Source organism: Lucilia cuprina, chromosome 4, assembly GCF_022045245.1.
Source record: "Lucilia cuprina isolate Lc7/37 chromosome 4, ASM2204524v1, whole genome shotgun sequence".
Lineage (NCBI taxonomy): Eukaryota > Metazoa > Arthropoda > Insecta > Diptera > Calliphoridae > Lucilia > Lucilia cuprina.
The window spans coordinates 29,130,053-29,156,259 of record NC_060952.1 but is presented as its reverse complement, the minus strand read 5'-3'; the positions used below and the strand labels follow the sequence as shown (position 1 = coordinate 29,156,259).

General features: G+C 25.7%; 2 protein-coding genes across 6 annotated transcripts in view; one reads left to right on the top strand and one right to left on the bottom strand.

Moving 5' to 3' along the window:
- The window catches only part of LOC111677556 (golgin subfamily A member 7), a 141,287-nt gene that overhangs the window by 34,776 nt on the left and 80,304 nt on the right, over nucleotides 1–26,207 (bottom strand). Inside the window, exon 3 of the mRNA XM_046950372.1 lies at nucleotides 5,442–5,463. The gene's annotated coding sequence lies outside the window, so the exon portion shown is untranslated. The remainder of the gene's footprint in view (nucleotides 1–5,441; nucleotides 5,464–26,207) is intronic.
- The window catches only part of LOC111677552 (neuropeptide F receptor), a 49,933-nt gene that overhangs the window by 10,063 nt on the left and 13,663 nt on the right, over nucleotides 1–26,207 (top strand). The window lies entirely within an intron of this gene.

Below are 26,207 nucleotides of genomic sequence, written 5' to 3'. Positions count from 1 at the left end.
GTTACAAACAATACAATATAAATTTTATACTAAAGTGTGATAAGATTAAGTTTTAAAGCTATACAGAATGTCTGACAATTCATGGAAATCTTGTATATACTAAAACTCAAAACATGTTGTAATTCTAAGAAAATCTATTTTAATTACAGTATCTATTGTTTTTGTCTACAAGGACACAAAATCTTAGAAAAGACAAGCCATGCAGCAATAATCATTTAAAATATACTGTAAAGTTTTGTGCAAATTGTATTATGTAATCTATATTTGAACTATATTTCGGAAAATTATTTAATCGCAGCAAAAATGTTTTATTTTATTTTAAGAATTATCACTTATATAAAGTTCATATTATTGTTTGAACGGCGAGGTGATACCAATTAATTTAATAAATAGTTAGTTTAAAAAAGGATGTCAATAGATCATCAAAACTGAAAAAATACCAATAGGCTTCTACCGGATCTATTGTGCGTTTCTTTATCATTGCCTCAGGTGGGATCGAAACCCCGACCTCCGGTCTGCCAGACTAGAAAACTAACCTACCGGAGGCCACACAAAAATTAATAAATATAAGTATTAATATTCTGTATGTTTATATATTTGTATTTTAAAAGCTAAAGCTTTAATACCTCTACAAAACTATGTACTCTTGAAGAAACGAAACGCAAACGTCACTAAATGAGCAAATATCCAAACTTTAGAAATTTTACAATATCTTAAAAAGAACACAAAATAGAGATTTTAACATTGGTAGTGAGCAAAATATCGTCACCTAAAAGGCATAAGGACGTAATAACGCTTTTTAAAATTTTACAGGAGAGACAAAAACTAAATAAAATAAAACTATTTTAGTTTTAGAAATTTTTTTTCTTTATATATAGCTTCACAAATTTTTTATTAAATTTCATGTTAAGAAATTGAGCGTTTTTGGCAATAGAGTTCTAACCATTTGTAATTAAACATAGTTTTTTTAATATTTTGTTTGTTACCGCTTTTTACATTAAAAGTGACGATATGCAAAGTTTATAGAAAATTTTTTAGTTTGCATTTTGTCTGTAAAATAAAACTTAATAATATAAAATGTATTAAGATAAAACCATTGTAGTTCGAAAATGTGAACAATGCAAAAATATTGTAATAAATCTTAAATGCATAGCTCAATGAAGCATTACAAACTATTTACAACATATTGTAAGTAAGACTAATAACAAAATTTAATATACATACAAACTAAATGAAAATTGGCTATATAATAATGTGTTATAAAAAACGTCAATAACAGATAAAGATTTAATATCTCTTCCACCATGCATTAGACTCTTATATAACAAGAATTTATACATACTACATGTATGTTAGAAAATTCCTATAATTAAATTATATGTATTTAAAATGTCCATTATGAAGTTGTCAAATATTTGTTTGTTTGTACTACTCAATGCTCAAGGTCATTCAGTTATTCTTCGTATTACGCCAAAAACTAAATAAGTTATAAAAACCATTCAAATACAACAGAATACAATCAAATAAATTTCTCAATAACTTCTATTTGATGACACATTTCTTCTGACTAATGTAAGCATAGCATTAGTTATATATTTTTTTGTTTATATTTGTTTTAATGTCAATTTTTTTTCATTTCACTTGTAGCCGCAGTATAATGGAAAACAAATATTAAATGATCGAAACCAACTAAATCACTCATTCATATACTCAATCACGTTTATAGAAGAAATGTATGAATACAAATACAAATACATAAATAAAGAAATAAAATATAAGATTAGTAAATAGAGGAAGAAAACTAGAATGATAAATTTAATTTTGTTTTGTCTTAAAAATAATATGTGGTACATTTGACGTAATGGTTAGGAAATAGTAAAAGTATATTTGTGTTCAGAGAAATTAGAAGCAAATTAGAAATTATATCCTATACTATCTATAATAATAATACAGACTACCAAAAAGTATTCAATTGTGATTAAACTGGAAATATCCTGAAACTAATCTTAAACTAAACTGAACTAGAATTGAACTAGAACTGAAATAGAACTAGAACTGAACTAGAACTGAACTAGAACTGAACTAGAACTGAACTAGAACTGAACTAAAACTGAACTAGAACTGAACTAGAACTGAACTAGAACTGAACTAGAACTGAACTAGAACTGAACTAGAACTGAACTAGAACTGAACTAGAACTGAACTAGAACTGAACTAGAACTAAACTAGAACTGAACTTGATTTTTTTCATATTCTTACTTATTTTGTTTTGATTTTTGCAAAACAGATTTTAATTTAATTCTTTTTCATCTCTTGTCTGTGACAAATATTGTGTATAATAAAAACAATACATATGCCATGTGTTGACTTTATATGAAGCTACACTTTTGCCTACAGTATAACATTGTATATGCATTATATCTACTATCCGTAAGGATCCAATATAAATATTGTGAAAATTACAAATTGAAATGCAAACTTTTACATACACATCTCTTAACATTATAAACCTATTTAGCCAACAGTTATATTTCATTTATATTTTAATACAACACCTAAATGAACATCCAATACTTTTGAGTTAATAGTAATATACATCTTAAATATATACCATATGGAAACTTTGATGGTAGCAAAACAAACATGAATATTTTGCTTTACAAATTTGGTTAAATTCCACAGAAGTTTTAACCACAAACATATTTTGTTTTAAAAGGTTTCCTAGAAATCGTTAAATTAATGTTTTGAAATTTAAAGTCAAATACATCGGACCACAAAAGAAATGTGTTGAAAAATATTGCATGGAAATTAAAGTTATATGTGTATGTATGTAGATTAAATCAGCTTTTAAATGTTGTATGTATATTTTTATATGGAACCAATTATGTTCTTTGCTAAAAATTTATAAAAACAGGTTAAAAAGTTACTATTCAGTTCCCTATTTAATAGAATTGATAATTTTAACAAAATGGCTTTGAATCAAATAAAATTAATGATAATTGTACCACCATATTGAATAAATATTTTAGATAATATTTTTTATATTACTTTTAACTTTGATTTTTTATGTACTTTTTAAACATTACGAAGCCAAAAATACTTCTACAATATTAAATATATCAAAGCAACATTCCATATGTTTCAATTAGAAATTATTACACCGAAAGAAAAAATGGATATTCTTTTGCTTGGTGGCACTTGGAAATATAAAATTTGTAGCCAGCTGTACTTGTATAGAATCAAGTTTCTAAATAATAATCCTATATAGTAGCAAAGTAGGTCAAATTATATTTCCTTAACATTTATAAATTAACGGCTCTATAGGCAGCGTAGGATAAATAATGGACCGATGATGACCCTCATCAATTTTAAAATTAAGGCCCTCTGAGTATTTCTGAGACAAGGTACAATTTCATTAAATACTAAAAAGTTTAATGTAATTTTTGGAAGTGGACTTTATATTTGCAGTGCGGTTATGTTTTATGGGTTCTTCACCAAAGTATACTTAATAAATATGAAAAAATTTAAAAATATGAAATCAGAAAATATGCTGGTATTAGATCTGTTACATAATAAGGCCCACACTTTATGTAAATTTTATAAAATTATTTTAATGTCTTTAAGTGTACAATTTCTAATATTTATATTTAGCCCGAGTAGAGAAAAACCTCAAGAGGAAAACAAAAATATGTTTTTATATAATGAAACCACACTAAATGAATAGCTTTTTTGTATTTTGTTGACAGATTTTTTTAGATAAATCTTACAAAATAATTAAGTCACATAATTTAGTGACAGATTTTTAGAGTAATTATTTACTTATACATTTAATATAACGCGTAGGCAGGTGGAGTTTTCTGTATATTAATAGACAGTAATTATCAAAACAATGTCAAATTAAAATTTAATTTTATTTGCGAAGGAGAAGAATAAAGACAAATAAATGTATGTGAAAGGGAATTTTTTAAAGCAATTATACATTTGAGTGTCCATTTTTAAGAAAATAACAAACATTTTTCGAATGTTGTTCAGGTCCTAACATCAGTACCTATAATTTTTTTTTCTTTAAATGGGTCTTAAAAATTCAAAAATAAAAATATTTTTTTTCCACAAATGGCTTTTGCTTTTTATTAAAATAGGTGGCAAAATTGTCGACATTTTTAGTTTATATAAATAAAAACTTCCAAAGAAGCGAAAAAGAAATAGAATTTACTCCATAGAAGTACTGAAAAGACCTCAAGAAGTGAAGATTTTAAGACAGGCTTGTCATATTAGAATTCAAATTCACTACTTTTGAAGTCATTCTAAAGAAGTAATTGTTATGCTATTTTTTTGGAAGTTATTCGGAAGTGAAATTGTATTAATATGGAATACATCTAATTTGTATTAACAACATTAACATTAATAGGGGTAATAGATACCCAGCAAAAAAGAGATTCTAAAGTAGCTCTGAAAAATATCTGAAGAAGTTATGATTTTAGCTCAGGGCTTGTCATAGGAGGGATGTTCTTTTTATTTGAATCCAAATTCCCTACATCGGAAGTCATTCTTATTAAGTAATTTTTATATTTTTCGAAGTTATTGGAAGTACTTCTTTTTATTTTTGTTGGGTACAGAGGCCCAAAAATGAAATGTTTTATATCACAAAAATGTAAGAGCAAAAAAAAAAGTCTAGCATTGAAAATTTAGAATTATTTCATTATCTGAAATCCATGTGAACAAATTGAGAGATATGATGGGACTAGTAATAGTGGGCGTGGCACTTCCCACATGGATTTTATACAAATAATCGTTTATATGAGGAACTATTGCATCTAGAATCTACAAATACTTTACGAACATCTTTTACGTCCTTGTAAACATATTGAGAATAATTTTGTGGATTAGCAATAGAGAACATGGCACCACCCATATAAATTAAATAAAAACAAATAAGAAATTATAGACGGGCGAGGCCGACTGTTACAAAGATTAAATGAGATTTAGTTTTCATAATAAAGCATTAGGTTGAATTTTATCTTGCCATTTATTGTTGAATATTTTAAAATTATTTTTATAGGCGCTGGGGTTTAATGAGACACTACACTACAATTAAACTTGTAACTGACTAAGAGAGTCAGTCAACTAAGTATACGCTTAAGCAAATAGAGAACCGAGTTAGTGATTATCCTCTTCCATACAGATGTTATTTATGAATGTATTTCAGTTTGCACTTTCTAAAGATTTCTTCCCTCTCTTCTTTTTAACACAAAAAAAATCTGCACATTACATTTTTTTAGTCATAAATACTACTACCTTCTTATATGTATTCTAATAAAAAGGTTATGATTTATAAACCTCTTAAATTGTAACAACCCATAGTTGATGGTTAAAAGTAGATATATAAGAATTTATTTAAAGATAACAAAAAAATAAATTAATAAAAAACTAATAAAACTTACCGTCAAAAATAGTTGAATTTACCTGCAAAAAGATAAAAACTTAATATTATAAATATCAATACATATGATATTAATATTTTATAAAACACTATAAAAATCCGTAAAATTTAACTTTAATTGACAAATATCTTCTGTTTATATGTATATGTATAATTTAATTCAATGTTTAAGCTCTTTAAAATTTTGTAAATATATAGAGGTCTTAAAGCCTTAAGTCATGTTAACGCTAAATAATTTATGTAAAACAAATAATATAACAAGTTAAACCATTTATACTCTAGCATAGAGTTTTCACCTTGGTCAATGCTATTTCATTATTTATAGCTTACGTTTTCCTTTGTTTCCGTTTCTTTTGCCATAAACGTTATGTCACCATGAAGTGTATTAAACTCCCTCCAGATGAACATAAAACTCTTATTTTCTTAAAATTTATAACATCCCTTGACATTTGGAATCTTTCTTTTATACAAAAATGTTTGTATACTCCTCACAAAAAAAGGTAGAAAATGCTTTTAGGAAATAAAAATTGTGTCTACGTGGTTGTAAATTATCACTGAACACATTTTTGCCTACACACTCACTCACAATGCGGTAAGTACTCACATACAATAATTGTATCTTTCTGGAAAAATTCATTTTTTTCGATTTTGTTTGCTAAAGCAAACATTCATATTTCTTCTTCAGATTGTTTAAATGAAAGTTAAGTAAGTTTTCAATTTTACAAGTATGTATGTGAGTTGTAATCATATTTAAACTAATTTGTAAATATATGAGAACTACTTATTGCCTTAGGACATAATGATTTTAGGACTTTCTAGCATTGTTGAAATGTATGAATTGGGTTAAAAGGAAATAATTTCGAATAACTAAAATAAATATTGTGGTTATGGCGTGCATAGAATACCTAACATTGATGAAAGTTTTCAGTACAACAGTACAGGATACAAATTGTTTGAAATGAATATCCTTGATTAACCGGGCAAAATATAGTAAAAAAAGCACACAGGTGAACACAAAAATACACTTTTGGTACCAAATTGACACCAAAGTAATAATGTTAATTTTTCAATAACAGTCGTTGCATAGTGAGCTTACCATGTTTGTTAACATTTACATAAAGGATGTGTATTAAGTTTAGATTTTGACAACGATTTGATGCAATGTTGAAAACTTTCGTTGTCAACATTACATTGTGTTGTCGTACGTATGTATATACATTGACAAAAGATGTTATTAAAAAATTATAAATACTTTGGTTTCAATTTGGTACTAGGCGTGTATAACCAGTAAAAATTTTCATTACCATGTAAAAATTAACTTACACAATAGCATTTTAAGTCATTATTTTAACAAGGTGATGTCATTTGAGGCAAGTACTTACCACAAACGATTACAAGTAATTAGAAAAAGTACGTCGTTGTAAATCACATGTATAAACGTATACAGCATCTGTTTCTTCACTAGCAAGATGACTAATGAAAGTATTTCAATAACACATTATTTGTAAGACCTTATTAAACTATATCTATGTAATGTAGACCATATGTAGTAGTCATTGAAAAGTATGTTATTAGGTAAGTAATTACAATTGAAAGCCATTACCCAGTTTTTGCTGGGTATTTTTTCCCTCCATGTTATTACTATATTATATGGAAAACTATACAGGCATATTTCTACTTTGACCTTAACAGTAGTTTTATTTGTGAAAATATTATCAAAATAAAAAATAGTTTTCAAAATTCAAATCGCAGATATCTTTGAGAGATATTGACCTAATTTTTGTTTGGTTTATTTTATTATTTATGGTCTTTGAAGATTTTTAAAAAAATTTTCATTGCTTTACAAATGTTACAAGAGTTTTGAAACTGACGCCTAATTCAAAAATGTTTCAAAATAATTAAAAAATTATAATTAAATTATAATTTAAAAATTAATTAATTCATTAATTGAACAATTAAAATTTTTATAACAGAAATAAATATTAATTTATTAAGTAAATTAATTAAATGATATTTCTAATAGCATAAATTAATTCGTTAATTAAAACAATCAAAATATTAATTAAATACCTACAATATTATAGGAGTTATTTAGCATTTGTTAAAAATTAAAAAATTAAAAAAAAAAAACAAGAAATATGTATGAAGAATAAAGATTGAAATACTTTAAAAAAACAAATCATCGTTAAAAAAAACTCATTTCCATGCATACATAATAAATATTTCAGTTAAAATTCATTGATAGTCAAGTTTTCAATTTAATACGTTTATGTGAAAATGCTAGCGAATCAATTGAATTCAAAATATGTTGAATTTATTACCTCATTCGAAGCGTGCCAGCATGATAATGTATATATTTTCAAAATAGAAATGGGTATAAACGCCTCTAAAAGCATTAGAATGGTTCAAAAAATAGACGATTTTAAAAGTAATTATTTTGTTATAGAAGAATTGTTTATTTTTGGATTTTATTAATGAAATTCGCGAGGCATATGAAATGTGTGAACATCTTATCCATGAGTGTATACGACGAACCAAGCTTTTTTATGGTACATATGTATGTTTTTTATGATTCGTCGTATAGACTTATGGCTAAGATATTTACAGGTTTCAGGCCAATGTAAGAACTTTGTGCTTCAAAATGAAAAAGCCGAAGATAAAGTACTTCTATAACGGTAAGTAAGTCATTACTATAATACTTCAAAGAAATGTAGACGGTTAGTAGTAGTTATTGAAAAGTAAGTAGTTATGTAAATACAACCTGAATTTCGGAGTTTGCTAGTCTTGTATTAAATAAGTAAAATATAAACATCAAATTTTTTGCCTTAAAACATTTAAGTAGAGATTTGTTGCCGATTTGTTTTTTATCAGATGGATCAAACATAAAGATTTGATTGTTGTTTTCATATAAATTATATCGGGAAAACTCTCTTTAAATACAAGGGAATTATGTACGTGAGATTTAATACCATAAGAAAAATCGTACATTAGGCACACATATGTACATACATATATAAATACAAACTATATATTTGTGTTAAAATATTCAAAAGATTTTGATTGGAATTCGCAAAATGTTGAATGACTGATTTAAAAGTATTTTATTTTTTTGATATTTTCAGTCGATGCCATTAACAATGGTATTTATAGAAACATACCATGTGAATATTTTGTGCTAAATGTACGCTACAATACATGAAATAAAAAGTTAGTTTTCTAAAAATGTAAATGTAAACATGTAAAAAAATGTACATATATCGGTGAATAGAAAATTTCAGAAGATAGTTCTGAAGTGATTAATAAGTAAGACCAATAACTACGACAGGGATGTAGGGTACTAATATTTGTTTGATTATTCCAAAAAAAATTTTCTGTGAAATACAACATGTGAATTTTAAATCTATATTTTCTATCACAACTATACTGAAAATTTAACTGGAAATACATATTTCCTGTTAAATATTCATAAAAAATAATAGGTTTTTAAAATGGTTGACAAATAAAATCCTAAGCATGTTTTTGTTCCGTTTAACTATAAATAAAATAATAAAAGCATAATATATACGAAAGATTTTGTACATTGTTGAAAATTGTTTAGTTTTATGCAATTGTTCGAAATATTTTTTATCAATAAAATAAGCATTTTCAAAATGTCGAAAGTGATCTTCTTAGGCGGCAAATTATTTTTTTTTACTTCTGGCTCTTAATAAGCCAATAATAGGAAAACATTTCAAACAAAGTTTTTATCCTGAGGTTGTATTTTATTAAGACTTTTTTTGTTGTTGATTGTTGACTCTTAGAATTAATTTAAATTTTAATCAAAAATTATTTTTAGCAATTTTATAAAATTTCGCAACAAAAGTTGGGATTTTTAGCAGGACTCTTCAGAGTTGGATCTTGAGATTCGCCAATAATCGATATGTTTTTAAATAAATATTTTTTTTTTTTTAATTTTTTAAATTTTTTTTTAAGTTCATTTATACCCAAGGAAAATAAGGCAGCAAATTAGCAATCAAACTAGTAAGACACTAAAATTAAACGAAAATATCGTGGACTCTAGTGTGAAACTAAGTAGGATAAATTATGAACAAATATTTACAGAATTTAATGCTATACGCACAATTGGGACGAATTTTTCGAAACGAAAATCAGATATAGAACACACTAAAGTATATGAAAATACGCTCAATTAGTGCGTATGAGGAAATTCGTCGTACGTAACGAACTGTGTGATAGGTTTATTTCTATTTCTTACGCAGACGAACGACGAATTAATTGGGGAAAATTCTGAAAGCCCGAATTTTCTGAAATTTGGTGGTTGTGAGTACAGCTAATGACAATACAATATTATATTCGAATATTCGAAAATTCGAAGTTATGTTCGAAAAAATTTTTATGGTCTTAAAATAATCTCTGCGCCATAAATACTAAAAATAAAATTTTTGAAAATTCGAACTTCAGTTCGAAAAATTTTTAAAGCCATTAAAACCAGTTCTGGTGGCCCGAATTGTCTAAAATTTGGCAATTTGGAATACACTTGATGACACTACAATGCTATGTTGTAATATTTAAAATTAAGTTCGAAAATTCGAAATAATGTTCGAAAAAATTTTGAAGCTGTTAAAATAATCTCAAAATTGGGGATATTCACAAAAATATAATTTTAGTTCTATTCGAGGTCAATTTCTTACATTTTCTAATTTCGAAATAATGTTCGAATAAATTTTAAAGCTGTTAAAATTATCTCAAAATCGTGGAGATTCACAAAAATATAATTTTTGTTCCTTTTGCTTACTTTTTCCAATTTCGAACAAACAAATTTTGAAACAAATTCGCAGTACGAATAATTTAATTGTGTTCCATTCGACGAATTTACGCAACAAATTCTTTCGACTAGTTCGTCGTGCTTTACGAAATTCGTCGTTCGTCCCAATTGTGCGTATACCATAAAGAAGAATTTGTTTGAATTTTTTATAAAACCTCATTGTGTCAATTTTAATCGATATACTGGTATAATTTAATAAGTTATAGGCTGGGGACAGTATTGCGTAAATATATGTACTATCAATATTTGTATGTGTTAAAAAAATAATAAGTTATCATAGCTCACATATACATGTTTTATTTGAATTACACGGCAGCTATGATCAAACAAATGTAATACAGGTGTGGGACCTCCCAGACTTAATTTTCTTAGCATTAGCATCGTGAGATAGTTAGGACTTGAGATAACCTGATTTCAACATACAGATAAACATACATACATACATACATACATACATACATACATACATACATACATACATACATACATACATACAACATACATACATACATACATACATACATACATACATACATACATACATACATACATACATACATACACATACATATATTTATATTGACTTCGCTAAGTAGTTAATATACATACATACACACGTATACATTCTCATATAAAAAATAAGAATATTACGAGTATAATAACAAATTTATTTATATCTACACTGGATGTTTATAAAAAACAATCATAATACATATAAGTAAGAACTTATTATGTTTAACATACAATACTCCTACAATTTTACATACACATTACATATTGTATGATTTTTAATGATTTTTACATTTTCTTACATTAAATTTACACATTCTACTCGTTTTTTTGTAGTAACTTGAAATCTGCATAATCATATTTTTTTTTTTTGTAAAAAAAAAGTTTTAAAATGATAACGTTATCACTCCTACGTAAAATAAGTTTCAGCACACTACCACTGCTAAGACATGTGTCTAAATGCATTAAAAATACAAACGGAAATACATATGTATGTCGAGGAACATCTTAAAATATGTATGTTTATAAGAATAAGAAACATTAAAGTTGTTGTTACGTATTGTATATGTTTCCTGTTCCTTTCTCTAGACTTTCATTCAGTTTTATACCCACAATAAAAAATGATAGGATGTATGTATATCGATTTAATCATTTTGTTTGTAAACTATAAACAACTGTTCTAAGACCCTTAAATGAGTATATTCGGGATTATTTTTTGATTTAAAGACGAATTAGACGTCTGCAGTAGCTTAATGGTTAGTTATACCCTACACCACTATAGTAGGGAGGATAATATGCGTTTGTGCTGATGTTTGTATCATCCAAAAATATTGGTTCTAGACCCACCTTAAAGTACACCAATCTGCTCAGAAACACGTCTGTCCGTCCGTCCGTCCGTCTGTCTGTGTGTCCATGTAAAAATGTATTGAAGTTCAAAGTTGACTTATACTTTCTCATAAAACGATTAAAATCTACATAAACATCTTTGAAGTAGACTAAATTCCTCTACCAAAATTTATGATGATAGGCCCATATTTACCCTTACTCCCCTATAAGCCCTCATGTAGAAAATCTCTTTTTTTGCCAATAATACGTAAAAATATTTCACAATACGGTAAAAGAATTTAGATACACACAAATCAATAAATCGTTTACAAAGATTTCTTTTAAATTCTGTAGTTCTCGCTTCATAATAATCAATCATTAATTTAAGTTAATAAATAATAATATTTTTTAAAGATATATATGATTCGACTTGGCCGAATTTTGTCTAAATTCTCAAAAAGATATTAGCAATAATACTATGAATCAATCTCCCAGTCAGCTAAAGATAATTGTATTCCGCCAATAAATCGTTAAAAAGGTAGATCCACATTTAAGTTATATAATCTTCAATGTTGTAAGTGTAATGACATAAATGAAATATTTTAATAGTGAAACAATGGTTAATGTAAAAATGTTAATATGTAAGAAAATCGACGTCATTGAAGGAAATGAAGGCAGATTAAGTATTTGTATTCAAATATCTTGAATGATATTACAATCCTTTTAAAAGGATCTGTTTTGTTATCCTTATATTATTTTATATTCTATTGTTCCTAACTTATGGTAGTAACGCAAAAATATTTCTGAAACGGCATTGAAAGTGCCTTGTTGCAGCTTTTGTTTTTGGCTGGCTTACCCTATTTAAAATCATAATATGTGCATTTTGGGATTTTAATTAAGTGTATTTATACATGTATTCATGTTATTGTCATTATTTATTGTATTAAATTTTCTTTTATGGTCTCGCTTTTGTTAGTATTATTTAAATTAAAATAAACTTGAATATGAACTTTAATAAAAAAGGACAAATTTGAAAATAATTTTTAAATGTAAACATTTCTCACACATACATACATTTCAATATAAATACATTATTAAGAAATAAATGGCGTTTGAAAAACATTCATTACTTATGTAGTATATATGGCCGGAAATATATGTATAATAGTAGATTTGTTAAAAAATCTTTTAACGAAATAAGACTTGTTTTAATAAAGTACATTAATAACTATACCTTGTCCTCTTCAGACTGTAATCAATGTAATATTGTATAAAATGTGTGGTCGTGGGAGTTATTTATTTTTTCATCATTCAAACTATTGATTCGCGTTTGAATTGCAAATTATTATATTTTCGATAGAGCTATTTTGAGAACAAAATATTTTCAAAATATATTTCCGTATTTTAAATTTAATGAAGTGTAAATCTTTACACAGGACATTAAACATGTAAGTGTGTAAATGAAGGTGTAAATAACTTATGTATATACGTGAAGATTTTTGTGAATAATACTATCCAGTAAACAAAAATTAATATCAAATAAATTTCTAAATTCAATTAATGATAAAAATAAATTAAAGAAGTTAGCAAATCTTATATACCCATCACCAAAGTGTTAAATTTAAGATTATTTTTGTTAGTTTTTCAAAAAAAAAAAAAAAAATGTCATTATGCTTATAAATACTTGTTATTATTATTAAATAACCGATTTTGCTGATTTGAAATAAGAAACTTCTCAAAAACATGTCGTATAGGATTATTGCAGACTGAAATATCAAAAATATCTGAGGACTTCAGAAAATTGATTTCAACACAGATACGGACAGACAGATGTAAATGACGTAATCGACTTCGGTTTTTATAAGGATACAGAATATATATACTTTATAGGGTCGAAAAATTAAGTTTGTTGTAGATATTATAAACGGAATGATAAACTTATATATACCCTTCTCCCTGACGTACATATATTTATGATTCTGAAATTAGTTTAATTCAACTTTTGTGCTTAGATATTATTTCTCAAACATTTGACTATGTATTTTTTTGGTAAAAATTAAACTTATTTTAAACATTTTTCTAAACAAGATAAGGTAAATTTTTAAAATCAATTGTATAAAATAAATTAATGTTAATATATTAGATCATAATATAATATTTTAAATTCAGTGAAAATATATTAGAAAAAAAATATATAGAAAACAAGTATGTAATGTACAGTCGGGCGTAGCCGACCATATGATACCCTACACCAGTCAGTATGTATGTTAAAAAATGGGGATTATTTAAAAAAAATAAAGCATTTAGTTTGTTTTTTTTTAACTTTATTTCGGAATATTTTTTAGCAAAAAAAGAGATTTTTTAAGAGGGCTTAAAGGGGAGTATATGGCAAAATATGGCCCTATCCTTAAAAATGTTGGTAGGGGGAGTTAAGTCTTCTTCAATATTATTTATGTATAATTTAAAAGTGTTATTAGTGTTTGTAAGTGAATTTTGAACTTTAAGTCATTTTCTGAAGGGAGTTTGTATAGGGGGGGATAGGGTCAAATGAAGCCCGATCATTAAAAAAAGTTTTGTCGACTTTTGTTAACATAATAGATTATTTAAATTTATTATAAGCAAAAGGTCCTATTTGGGGGGTACGGTTGTATGGGGGCTAGTCGAAATAATGGACCGATTTTAACCATTTTCAATAGGCTTCGTTCTTGGGCCAAGAGAAGCGTGTGTGCCAAATTTCATCCAATTATCTTGAAAATTGCGGCCTGTACCTTGCGCACAAGGTTTACATGGACAGCCAGCCAGACGGACGGAAATAGCATAATCGACTCAGAAAATGATTCTGAGCCGATTGGTATACTTTAAGGCAGACGTCGGCGCTAGTATTGTTCTGACAACGAAGATTTTCGGCAAATTACATGTACACAACACGATCGCATACGAACCTCTAAACAAGAGCATCAAAAATACAAATATTTTATTTAGTTGCTTGACAGCATTCAACAAGGCAGTTTGATGTCGCTTTGTTAAAGAAATTGCAAACACAATTTGAAAAAACAAAAAACAACTTGCAAAAGCAAGAGCATAATTTACAAAAACAACGTACACTCTAAATAATTTTCTAGAATGCATAACAATGAAAGTAAATAAGTTAATCTTGTTTCATACTTTTTTTGTACATTTTAATTAGAAATGTTGTCTCTATTTGAAGAAATTATCATTCTTAAGTACATTGATTACACATTGTTTATAAATATTCGCATTTTACAGTAATGCAATTTAATCTTCAAAATTAAAAATAACCAAATATTTTTTTCAGTGCTATTTCAATGAAAAAATGCCAATAGTGTGTGAGTAGTGGTGATTTTTTTATCTGCCTCTCTATCCGCCGGTATATGCTTTAAGGTATAGGACAAATATTTTTGTATGTTACAAACATCAGCATGTTACAAACATCAGCACAAACCCAATATCAGAGATGGGGGTAGTGCACTAATTTTTAACTATCACTAATTATTCACTACTTTTATTTAAGTTTAGTGATGATTTGAAAAATATAAGCCTCACTCAATAATAGTGATAGTGATATTTCAAATTTTTAACTAAAAATATTTTAAAAGTAGTTAAAATATTTGTTTTTACAGCCTAGTGAAAGACACTAAATTATTAGCTCACACTAAATTATTAGCTCAAAAAATATTCCTGCACTATTTTTGTTTTCAACAGAGAAATGTTTCACTCAAGGTTAAAGGCCCTAATATTAAAGATATTAATAAATTAAAAAAAAAATAGTGCAAAGAAAATTATTGAAGCCTTTTGTTAGTGACTGTTCAAATATTTAACTATTTGAGTGTAGTGCTTTTTTCTACACTACCACTCAAATGAGTTATACTTAGTTAAAAAAATAAAATTATCACTAAAAAATATTAGTGCTAAAAATATAAGCTTCACTACCACTAAGCTGATGAAAATTAGTGAAAAATATATTTTTTTAAATAATATTTAGTGTTAGTGAAATATTGATTTAATTAAAAAAATAGTGCACTACCCCCATCTCTGCCCAATATACCCTCCCCACTAAAGTGGTGTGGGTATAAAAACTATATATGGCGATATGTGCTGAAAGTTCGAAAAATAATCCTAATGGATTTAAATTGAATTAGGAATAACTTTAATTCTTGGAAATTTTTCACATAAATACAGCATCTATATTAAAAAACATATCATTAACAATTTGATTGAAACAGCGATTTCTCATTGGATCCAATTCATAATAATTCTTAAACAATATACAAGTGTATAAAAGTGAAATTATTCTATTATTTAGTAAGCGCATAGCCGATAAAGTTTTTGTTAATATAGTCTATCTAAAATGTTAGAAAAACTTAGAACTGGATGACAAATATTTAATTTATTAAATTTCTTTAAAAAAAATTAAGATGAAATTATTTACTAACGTTAGAAAAATTTACATATAAATGTTACAGTATTAATATTTGTTGAAATATTATAGCGTTTACTAATCTTTTTGAGTGTATTCATCATTACAGAATTTAAAACATAAAGCAACAACAACAAAAATTCCAATTAGCAATATTGTTATTGACATTTTATCAAAACATGAAAAAAAAATAATTTTTTTTTATGAAATATTCACATTCAACAAAATTTAGATACTGTGTATGTTAAAAATTTTATACACATGTGTTGTCTAAATGTTAAATGTTTTTTATTTTTTAAAGATTTAACTTAAATAGTTTTATAAGTATTTTGTCATGGATTTGAATTTCATCGAAATTAAGCATTAAATTTCGATATTATCAAGTTCATTAATATTTTTATCATAAAGTGTAAAGAATTATTATTAAGAAGATTAAAACAGTGTTCTATATATGTACACTTTTTATTTTTTAATAATTTAGCATATTCGAAATAGGTACATATGTAGGTAAATTTGTAGGCATTTTTCCAGCAGCTCCAACTCATGTATTTCACATTGATTTGGATTTTTAAAAACACAATCGACCTACACAAAATGCAAATCTTGTTGTGACAGAGTGATGAAAAATTACACAAAACAATCCCACTTAAACATAAAAATAAACAAGGTTTTTTTTTACTTCTGTTTTTGCTAATTCCTAGTAAAAATATAGCAAGTTTATATAATTTATGTAGACTTTTTTTGTAATTATTAAATTTAAACGTAAACAAAAAATCTTTTTGATTAAAGTCCCTGATAAACATTTCTTATTAATTAGCTGTCATAAAAAAAGAATAAGAAAATAAATATGTATATAATTTTCTTCTTAAAAGTACTACTGAAAAATTTGAGTCATTTGCACATACATAATGATTTGTCATTAATTAACATAATTTATATTAATACAAGTTTTTGATATATGTAAGTATACTTGAATATATTCTTAAGAAAAGTTTAAAATAATACGCTGAAAAAAATTCAACTGCAAGAGATCTTCTGTTTTTTTCTTCAGTGAAAAAAATACGAGATATTTAAAAGCACAACCTTTTTATAAACTTTCAGTATTTATAATACTACTGTCTTACCTAATCGATTGTTTGTTGAAATAAAGTTTTTGAAGACAATTTCAATACACTGCACATTGGAGTCTCCTTTTAGTAAACTTGGCATAAAGTAATTATTTAGAAATATGTTTAATATGCCTGGAAAGTTAAGATTTTATTCTATATAACATTAGTTTTCCCATTTTTATTGTCCTGGCTAATGCAGCAAAGTTTATGTTTTTATATATATTTTTCAAGAAATTTTTTATTTAATTTAATACCATAACATTTTTTGTACGAATCATTTAATATAAAATTTTCTTTTTCGATACCAAATATACCATTGTTAGCCGGAGACTTAATTATTAACGACTTCTTAAAATCCAATTTTTTAGATATTTATGTTTTTTTTTCAATTTTTAAAAGTGAAAAAGTACAATTTGGCCACTGAAGGACCATATGCTAAAGATACTCTGAAAACTTCTCAATAACACCAAAATACTAACGTTTGTCTCTTTTTGCCTCTGCGGTATTTACGCTCTCTTTTCTAACACTCCATGCTATGAAAATATTTATATTTTATTTAAAATCTAATTATTAAATGCGAAATGTATTGATTTAAGTAATAAGTAAAATAGTAGAAACTAAGTAAAATAATGGCTGTACGTGCTATTGATTGATGCATTATTGGTCTTACATTCCTGTAAATAAGTTTTGCAAAATTGTAAGACGGAATCTATTTGTACGGAAAAATCCGTGATAATTCAAACTATAAATCTTTACTATGTAAATATTAAAGTTCACTATTCACAGCATAATCCTTATAATTCACAGCAGCAAAATTGTAAAAAATTCAAAATTAAGCATAGCACGAACAAACTATTCAAAAAAAAAAAAAAAAAACCGAGAACACAAATCCCGTAAATGCAGCCGAATACAAAATATGAAAGATATTTAAAATTTTTTATTAATTAATTCGGATCCCTTTGTAACTGTAAAAAGATCTTTAAAAAAAAAACAGAAATCTTCCAGAAGATGCATTAAATTAAGTCATTCGCAAAAGTAATTAGGATATTTATAAATGTAATAAAAATATTTCTTAAATAAAATTTTGGAAAATTTTGTTTTAAAAATTATGCAAAAAAAAAAAATGCATTAGGTGCAACTTTTTCTTTTTTTAATTCGTATCTAGAGGACTTCCTCTTTATACTGGCGGGTCCAGGCGGTTATTATTTTATTGCAGATATATTACTCAATGTTTCCTTTAAGAGATAAATAGGTAATTAGACGGGCTTCGAAGAATTTTTTTGCAAGATATATAATATTGTAAAATAATAAAAATATGTATATATTTGGGACCCAAGTTTATAAAACTAAAACAGGACAAGGAAGATTCCAATAAATATAAGTCATACATTAAGCTTATTTCAATGTTTATAGAAGTTTCGAAGTATGGATTTATATGTGGTAAAATAAACATTTTTTTCAATTTCTCGCATTTCTCTCATGAACACCTTGAACCTTGCTTTTTAGAAACCCCTTCGTATTGATGGAGAGTAATTAGATAGGTTCCAAAAAAGTATTTATCTACATTCAGGTGGATTCCCACCTGAGGCACTAATTAAAGAGCGCACAACATCCTCATTTCAAACTTAATTACTACTTAACCCTGACTACACAAACTAACGCAGCCAAAAAACGTATTATTAATATTGCCTTATATATTTATGTACATAAGCAAATACCAATTAAACTCGATTCATATACTTAAGAAATTACCCCAAAATGTATTAATTAATACCCTCCACACTAAAGTGGTGAGGGTATATTGGGTTTGTGCTGATGTTTGTAAGGCACAATAATATTGGTCCTTTACCCACCTTAAAGTATACCAATCGGCTCAGAATTATTTTTCCCATAGAACTGAATAATAAAGAATAGGGCTTTTAAGTTCATAATTATGTTTAATATATTCGTATCTCGACAAAAAGCTATAATAGTCTTGATGACCCTGAGGCACTTTATAATTATAGGGCCTCATTTGACCCTATCCTCTCTAAAAAGCCCCCATCCACATTTTACTTATATATCCACAGTTGTTCCTATACCCACCTTAAAGTATACCAATTAAATCCTTCTCAGAGTCGATTTAGTTATGTTCGACCGTCCATAATTATGTTAATATACTCATATCTCGACAAAAAGCTGCAAAACTAAGCTCTATACTAGCCTTAATGACCATCATGAATTCTATAACTATAGGGCCTCATTTAACCCAAGCCCCATATATAATGTCCCCTTCAAAATTTGGCTTAAATGTCCACAGTTTTATTCAACAATAAATGGCTTAAGTACATCTGAGGCAAGGTACAATTCAACTTAAATGTTTTACTATGAATACTTAATCACATTTTATTTTTGTAACAGGTGTAGGGTCGGCGTCGCCCGACAATAATTTCTTAGTTGCTTTACTATATTTTTTAATTTTTTTTTTTGAGTGTATATGTAATGACGGCTTGATGACAAGACAACAATAATGCGACAATTTATTAAATAAACATTGTGTGCGTCATCAACCAGTAAAAATAAAATAAAGAACTTCCAAAAGAATAACATTAATCACCACTTCAAAAGTAGCACTAAGTGAATTTTTTTATCTCAGTGAAGTGATATTTATCGATTTCCAAAGATGCGAAAATAACCCAATTTTTTTATTGAATTGAAGGTATATTATTTTGTATTGCAATTTTTTGAATCAAAACAATTTTATTTTGGAGTTAATTAATAAATGCGTGTAATTAATTTATTTATGTTAACATTATATTATAATACTTAATACAATTTCAATTTTTAATAACTTTAAAAGAAATAACATAAAAATTACTTTCTGAGAATGACTTCAGATGTAGTGAAGTTGAAATCAAATAAACAGAACATCCTTATGGCAAACCTGTGTTAAAATCATCACTTCTTCAGGGCTATTTCAGTACTTCCATGTAGTGAATTATACATCTTTTTCACTTCTTCGGAATTTCTTTTTTTTTTTGCTGGACATAAGTAAACGAAATTTTTTAGCAAAATGTTGCATTATTGTTGGCTGGTGTAGACCTTTAATACGTACATAATTTATGAATATACAATTATATAACTGTATGTGCTCATTATTTATTTAATATCTTAGAGTCATATTAAACCACAAATTTATAAAAAGAACAAAAGCTGCAAAGAGGATAACGGATACCGCTGACAAAACATATTCATTTCTTTAATTTAATTTTTGTTACGATTTAGATATATGTACATACATACATATATATTCTTTTGTTTTTCTTAGATTAAATCAACTTAATGTTATTAATGTAGACTACATTTACATTTATAAATGTGTATAGACGACACAATAATATAATTAGAAATTACTTAGAAAAAGTGTATAAGTTATTACATCATTTAAATATTTTGACATATTATTAGATTATTTATAAGATAAAATTTTTCTAAACGACATTGTATTAATTAAGTTAATAAAATAAGATGCTAAAATTTTGTCATTTTTCTTTGTTTTTTTTTTATTATTTGTCATGTTATTTAATCCATACTTTGAAATTATTTAAATTAAATCTGAATCTGAATATCTAAATAATTTTGAATTTTACCATTAAATAATTGAAATATAAAATTCTGAGGACGTCGTAGAAAACAATCGTTGTTGTACGGTTGTATCGTAGTATGTCGTAATTTCGTTATTATTGATTTGTTTTTGTTTCAAAAAATTTTATTTGAAATTTTTTTATGACTTACAACGCTACAACATTACGACGTCGATTTTGAATTGCACAAATATATCTGAAGAAAGTAAAATTGAATAATAAAAAATGTGGGAAACCGTTGTAGTTTTCAGGAGAAATATATATAACTAAGACAAGGCGCGAATCCACGTGGAAAGGGAAATCTAACCCCCTCCCTCACAAACCAAAAATTTTTATTTTAATTTTTAATTTTATTTGAATTTTTTTATGACTTACAACGCTACAACATTACGACGTCGATTTTGAATTGCACAAATATATCTGAAGAAAGTAAAATTAAATAAAAAATGTGGGAATCCGTTGTAGTTTTCAGGAAAAATATATATAACTAAGACAAGGCGCGAATCCATGGGGAAAGGGATATCCCCTCCCTCCACAAAACCAAAATTTTTTCATACAAAATAAAAAATGAGGAAAAAAAGAAGATAAGTAAAAATATATTGAATTTTGTATAAAATATTCATATGAGTCCAACTCAAAAAATTCAAATCCAAAGCTTTTATAGATTAATTAATTGATAGGAATTATTGAATTTTAATCGATGTGTTTTCCCAGTATCCATTTGTTATACATATATCAATAATTGTCTTGCATAAATACCTATAAGATTTTCTAAAACTTTTAACGTTTATTTAACAAGTTGTAAAAAAATGTTTATTTTTAAACGGAAGTTGAAATCAATTAATTAAAATAATTGTTTTATTTTAATTCTTTGTGTTATGTAATTAACTCTTTTAATCATTTAATTAACATTATAACGTTTTTTTACTGCCATTAAATTATTCAAATTACATTTTAACATTAATATTAAAATAATAATACCTTTGCAATTTTTTTCACGATAATTTTTTAATTATTTTAAGTGTAATTAGTGTTGTGTTTTAATAATAAACAGTAATTAGTAGTGAATAGAAGAAATCTTCACATAAAAAGAAATAGCTTGCTTTAACATAAAAAAATAAAAAGCCTATAATAGCTACTTCTTTATTAGATTAAAAGTATATCATTATTGGACTCCTTATTAGCAATACAGACGGTATATAGATATTCCATAAGTGATGGTCATTACCAGGTTTTTATTATTAAGTAATAAATGGGGAAACTTTGTCCAAATATCTGACATTACAAACGAAATGACAAATTCATATACATAACTTACACTTACATATGAAGCATACAAGACATTTAATTAAAAGAAAATATTTAAAAGCAACAGTTCTTTCTTAGACTTGAACATTTTTTTTATTTATATATAGTAAATAAAAAGTAAATACCAAAGAACAAATTAGTAATATTTACTTTTAATTTATTATTTGTATTTATAAAATAATTTAAGGAATACATTGATGATATGTATATGTTTTAGTTTTGTTTCTGTAATACACTGAAAAAAATCCATGCCTAATATATACGCAAAATGTCGTACATTGTACGAATCGTTCGTTGTTTCGCACCACGAAATTCTTTCGTAATATATACGAAATTGTACGAAATATTTTATTTTGAATAAATATGGTAAAATTTACGAAATATTAATTTACTAAACATTTTTGTTCATTTTAAAATAAATTTTCTAATTTTAATTCAAAATTATTCTCCACACGAATTTTAAATTTTTTTATGGAATTATTTCGAGAATAATATTATACTTTTTCTTAAATTTTATAAAAATGTTGTAGTTTTATTTAATCATAATATAATTTATATCATTATGTTTAATTTCGCTAAAATTAAAGAAAAAAATATTATGAAAGGTTTTCGTACTTTTGTAAAAATAGAAAAGATTTTTATTAAATAATATTTCGTATTATAAATAATATTTCGTATTTTGTAAATATTACGAAAATAGAAGTTACGAAATTTTGTTTCGTAAAGTTGAGCATGGATTATTTTCAGTGTATAAAAGATAAATATTATGAAAAGTATATTAAGAGGATACTTTTTCAAAGCAATTAAGAACATTTTAGATATAACATGAGCTTATAGGTATTTTAATATTGACCATATAATTTGACAAAAATAGTTTCAAATTGGAATTTTTATACAATGCAAGTAATTTTGGATTGATTCTAAATCTTTTATTCACTTTAAATATTTATAAAATAGTTAATATGTTATACATCCATCTTCTTTTGAATGCGATAGAATTTATAAAGAATTATTTGTTACTACATATTTACGATTGTTATAAAGTCAATTGGGGTATAAAAATTTTATAGAGTTAATTAAGCAGATTTTAACATTTTTTATTAATTTTTTGAAATTTGACCACAAACGAAAAAATGTTCTTTTACCTAATTTGGAAACACACGCATGTGATTTAGGGTATTCAAACGATTAATCGTCGATCGGTTGGTAAATCGGAAGGGGGTTGAGAATATTCCTTTCCCCCGTGGATACGCGCCAGTATTTATAACATTATATAAACATTCCTTGTAGTAAAAATGAAATAATTTTGTAATTTAATTTCTCAAAAAACTTGTAAGAGTTTTAACTTGTCTAATTATGTTAGCTTTAGGTAAATTAATTTAATTAAATCTTTGTAATAAGATATGACAAATAAAATATAAATTTATTTTATTATTTTTTTTTTTTTTTTTTTTTTTTTTGAGAAAAACAAATCACACTAAAATCTTTACTTATTTCAACTTAAATTTTAGTTTTTAAAAGACAATTCTGTTTTAATACATATGTGTATTTCAATTAATAATAACAAAATGAAAATACTTAGGAAAACACGTGCAATTTTTAAAAGACATGTATTTTGTATGTAAATATGACAAAATGTCATAAATCATTGTTGAAGCTATATGAAAAACAAAAAGATTTATTATTCATATTACTGTTGTTATATGGAATTAGGATACTTAAGAGTATATTATTAAATTTATTTTCATCATTATTATTATATGTACATACTTATGTTTTCTAGGAAATTTGTTATAACATAAACTGGTATACATGATAAATAAATACATTGTCTGTATGTTGATAAATATTTATAATATTTTGTAAATAATTTATTATACTTGAAATTTATATAGTTATGTATGTATGAATGTCTCTAAATCTGCATGTATATATGATTTTAAATTGTTAAAAAGTTTAAACTTTGAAATTTTAGGATTTGTCAAGCATAGTATAACAATCAAAACTCTGAAAATTTGTTTTTTCTCATGATTAAAATTATTTATTTTAATCAAAACTGCTTAATATGAGAATTTGAAAAAACTTAGTCTTTCTAGTCTTAATAATTTGACGATGAAACTAAACATTTTATTTATAAATTTACCTTTATTGAATATTTAATCTATAGATTTTGTTGTGGATTTTCGCAACTCAAACAAAAAACAAAAAAAGTTAAACAAACTTACACAAGAAACATCTGCGGCATTAAACAAAAACAATGTACAACATATCAAACTCCTGTTTAACATTGATAATCGTATTATATAATTAACTATACTATAAGTAACAACAAATAAACAACAGTAAAAGCTTTGAAAATAGATATTGCAAAAAAAAACACAATAAATGAGAAAAACTTTCATTTACATACCAATGAAATTTTAATTTCACATACATATGGCGTGATAACAATCTAAGCCCTGGTGGTTGTAAAACACAAATAAAGTTTATTTACCTGCAATGAAAGAAGTTAAACAAACAAGAGTTATAATTGATAAATACTATTAACATATGTACGTACTATAATATAAATTGCTAAAAAAAAAATAATAAAAAATAAATTTCAACTATTCATACTAAACTATATAGCTAACATTTTCATACGAATGAGTAATTTTTGCAATTAAAAATGACACATACGTTCAGATATCTTAAATTGAAATATACATATTTTTATACTCTAATAATAAAACACTAAATATTATAGGATTTAATGTATAAAATTTATTGGCATTGACTTAACTTAAAATAAGTTAGAAAGTTTTGTTGGAAATATCGAAATATATGACACCCCTGCAGGAAATGAAGCAATAATCGTCTTAATTCCACTAGTACCAATACTAGAACATCAGGGGTTTGTATGAAAAAGTACTAGTACTAGATGTAGTTGACATTTGTTGGAAAAAATAAACTTCTAAAGTTATTGAAATGTAATGTTCAAACATTTTAGACTATATTTTCAAAAATGTCCTTTCAAATCAAAAGAGGGGACTTTTTGTGAATATGAGTACTAGTAATAAATTGAGTTCTAAAGGACATAATTCGGGTTTAAGTGAACTAGTATAAGTGTAGAACTAATGGTACTAGTATTTTTTCAAACAAACTCAATATTAATTTAAGCATTAAGAAGGTATAGGAATGTTTATGGTTACTAGTACTGATGATTTTGGTACTAGTATTTACTAAGGGGAATGTTTTAGGATATAATGAGATTGAGAATGAATTTTACATATAACTGAACATAGGCAGAATAACATTCATGACTAATATTTGTTTATACCTAAATGCGTGTTATATAAGGATCTACAGACTTTAACTTTTAAATGAAGATTCGGTTTTAATGGTAATTGCGACAGCATAGACTTTATGAATCTTTCCAATTAAGGAGTAATAAAAAAATTTACAGTAAATATACAATTTTTCATAATCAGCTCTTATGCTCCTGTAAAAGGACTTTAAAGTTTAAAAGACATCCGATTTCAAAAGATGGAATTCCAAATTTATATTAAAAAATTGGTATTAATATTAATATCAAATGAAGCTGAGTTCCTCTGCTTCGAAATAATATAATTTATTTCTCATCATCAAGATCATCAAGGTCATCAAGAAAGAATTGGAAATCTTAAAGAAAATTTGTCACAAAAAGTAGTTAAAAGTTTTTGAGTCAAAAATGAAACCTTTTTAAATTTAACTTCTTTTTCGTTTTTTCTCTAAGTGAGACAGGTAAATAATATAAATATAATGCTTCCATTTGATACCAATATTAGCATTATAAAATACATATAAATATTTTAAATATACGTTTGAAGTCCTTTAAACTTTGAAATCCTTTAATAAGGACATACAAATCGGAGTACACAATTCTATAAGTAGAATCTATTTTTACATGCTTATCAACATTTCCATGTGTGATGCTTTTTTCAAAATTGTTACATGAAGAAAATTATTGTAAAAAGCAGTATTAACATGCAGTTTCCTTTTATTCGAAAAATTTTTAATTATCCGATTATTAACCGGCTAACGTAAAACCACAAATAATATAATTGAGTACCCTAGTATCCATCTAGCATCTTACTTATCCAGTAAGTAG